Source organism: Capsicum annuum, chromosome 7 (assembly GCF_002878395.1).
Source record: "Capsicum annuum cultivar UCD-10X-F1 chromosome 7, UCD10Xv1.1, whole genome shotgun sequence".
In the NCBI taxonomy this organism is placed as follows: domain Eukaryota; kingdom Viridiplantae; phylum Streptophyta; class Magnoliopsida; order Solanales; family Solanaceae; genus Capsicum; species Capsicum annuum.
In genome coordinates, this window is record NC_061117.1 from 211491466 (window position 1) to 211494426 (window position 2961).

The following is a 2961-nucleotide window of genomic DNA, read 5'->3' on the forward strand; positions in this document are numbered from 1 at the left end:
TGTCTTGATATGTAATCTGCAATAACATTTTTGTTAGTACTGATCACTTCAATTGTAAATGTGAAATTTAATATATTCAAGACTAGTCTCCGAATCTCTTTTGTTGTAACTGAATTTTGTATTTTCTTTGTTAACCACCAGCGTACCTGTGTATTATCTGTTCGTATAAGAAATTTGTTATATACAATATATGGCTCAAATGCTAACAAACATTTATATAATGAACATAATTCTTTCCTATTTATTTCCCATTTTATTTCTGTCTCATTGAATGTACCTGAGTAGTATCTACAATGGTGTTCTATTTTTTCTACTTCATATCGATATTTAAGTACTCTTCCGTAACTATATTCACTAGCATCTGCTTCTACTATATATATAAATTTTCTATTTTCATCTGCAATTTGTAATTTTGGTAATTCTTTACAAAGTAATTTTATTTTTTGAACTTGTTTTTTATCTTCTTCATTATAGTTATATTCTACATCCTTTTTTAACTTATTCGATTATCAATTTATTCGATTATCAATTTTCGATCCCGACCCCCAAATCAACAAGTTTAATCCTCAAGCCATGGTTAACAAATTTTCTGATTATCAAACCACTTTTTAAAATCTAAAATCAACATCAAACATATACATCCAACGAAGATTCAAGCATTTAAGCACACCACTGCTACGTATCCACAACAACGATCAATATTTTACTAAAAAATTCAACCAACCACAAAATCACGGCATTAACCAAAATCCAAAAAAAATGAAAGAGTAGAGTTAAAGAGATGGACCTTAATAGAACTCGTTATCGTTGATAATAAATAAATCCGAGATCGAGATCCTCAAACAAGGAACCCCGACTATGTCCAACAAAAATCTGCATAGAGAGACGAAGGCCCGAATAACGAAACAACAATCCGAAACTGATCGAAAGGCACGGTCCACTAATCCCCGAAATAAGAACAAACGAGAATCCACAAAGCCCGACTCTAGCAACAAAACACAAAATCGGATGAACCCCTAAGATTCAACACACGGCAACATCAACCAGAACAGTAGAGCCAGAGCTTCGGTGAGCTCAGACGGCGCTGGAAAACGACGAAAGAAAGGAGGATTCTAGCAAAATCTCAGTGTTTTCTGAACTATTTTACTTCGAAAATCCATCTAAAACTAAGATATTTGAAGATCCTGAGCTTGAATCATTCAAGACGATGACTTAGAAGCTCATTCCGGCGAAGATTTCGTCGGCAGCTCTTGAAAGCCACTAAATTCTTCTTCGCCGCTCTCTCTCTCTCGGCTATAACCTTTCTCTCTGGATTCTCTGTGTGTACGAATTGTTCTTTGTTAGGCGTGAAGAAGAAACCAAAAATGGAGTCTTCTTTTCAGTTCATGATTTTCTGTGAATCGTGAAGAAAGAAGATATTCTGTGCGTGCTATTTTTTTGTATGCTGAGGTCCTGTCAAAGGCCGAAAATGGGGATTCAAAAATGGTGTGCGCATGTAGCTTGGTGTGAGTGTGAATGAATTCTTGTGCAAGAAAAATGGAGGATCTGCTCTGTGTAATCTATGTGGATTCTTCAACCGGGCCCCCTCGGAAAAAATCGAGTCCCTTTGTGTGTATATATATGCTGTGAGGTGAGGGTGGGGTAGGGTAGGTGGGGTCACGTGGGGTAGGGAGTAGGGTGTGATGATATGGGGTAGAGTTAGTTAGGATAGGGTAGCTAGGTGTTGTTTTTTAATTGGAGGGATAAGGGTTAGGTGTCTATTTTTGTTTGGGTAGGTTGCTAGGATAAGACAAAATTAGTTAGGGGATTGTTATTTTTGTCATTTTGTGGAGGGATTATCACACGGGTGAGGGTACACGGTAGGATAACATAAAATAGGTAAAAGTGAATAAAATTGAACTTTAAGAGGACTAAGTCACGTGTCTACATCATGCCCTCTTTGGATGTAAACACATGGTGTTTTCATACAAAGCAGTAGACAATGAGGTGGAATTTTGTCCTGACCTTTATTTAAGAGCACGGAGCAAGAGGAAGGAGGAAAATTAAGTCCTGACTTAGGACATTCTACCCACCCCAGTTATGAGGGGATCAAGTGACGAGTATCTCAAAGGATTGGAAGGAGGTGGACTATACCGAGTTGGAGAGTCGAGTGAGGTTCCATCGAGGTTCCGGTCCGCAGCTCTGTCATTACATCAAAAAATAAAAATTACAAGTTAAAACATAAATGAAATTACAAAAATCCTATCTATATAGCTTCTGTTGGCTCTTGACTCAACTTTTATCACCCTATTCTTCAGGCGGGCTCCTGACTTGCAATTTCTTTCAACTTGTTGCTTGGCTTTCAATTACTTCGCTTTGTTGCATGACTTTTCATTTCTTCATGCTATTCTCCAAGTGGGCCTTTGACTTGCTATTTCATCGCCCTGTTCTTCAGGCGGGCTCCTGAAACCCAAAATTAAAACTAGAACGAAAATTATCCCAAACAAGAATTATAATAAAGTAGCATTTCATTTTTGAAAGCGTTTTCCCATTTTCCAGGAGGGTCCTGAACAGAAAGTAAAGTCCCATTTTTCAGGAGGGTCCTGAATTGAAAGTAAATTCCCTTTTTTTCAGGAGGGTCCTGAACAAAAGGTAAAATCCCATTTTTCAGGAGGGTCCTGAATATAAAGTAAAATCCCATTTTTCAGGAGGATCCCGAACATAAAGTAAATTCCCATTTTCTAGGAGGGTCCTGAACAGAAAGTAAAATCCCATTTTTCAGGGGGGTCCTGAACAAAAAGTAAAATCCCATTTTTCAGGAGGGTCCTGAACATAAAATCAAATCCCATTTTTTAGGAGGGTCCTGAACATAAAGTAAATTCTCATTTTCCAGGAGGATCCTGAACAGAAAGTAAAATCCTATTTTTCAGGAGGGTCCTGAACATAAAGTAAAATCCCATTTTTTAGGAGGGTCCTGAACAT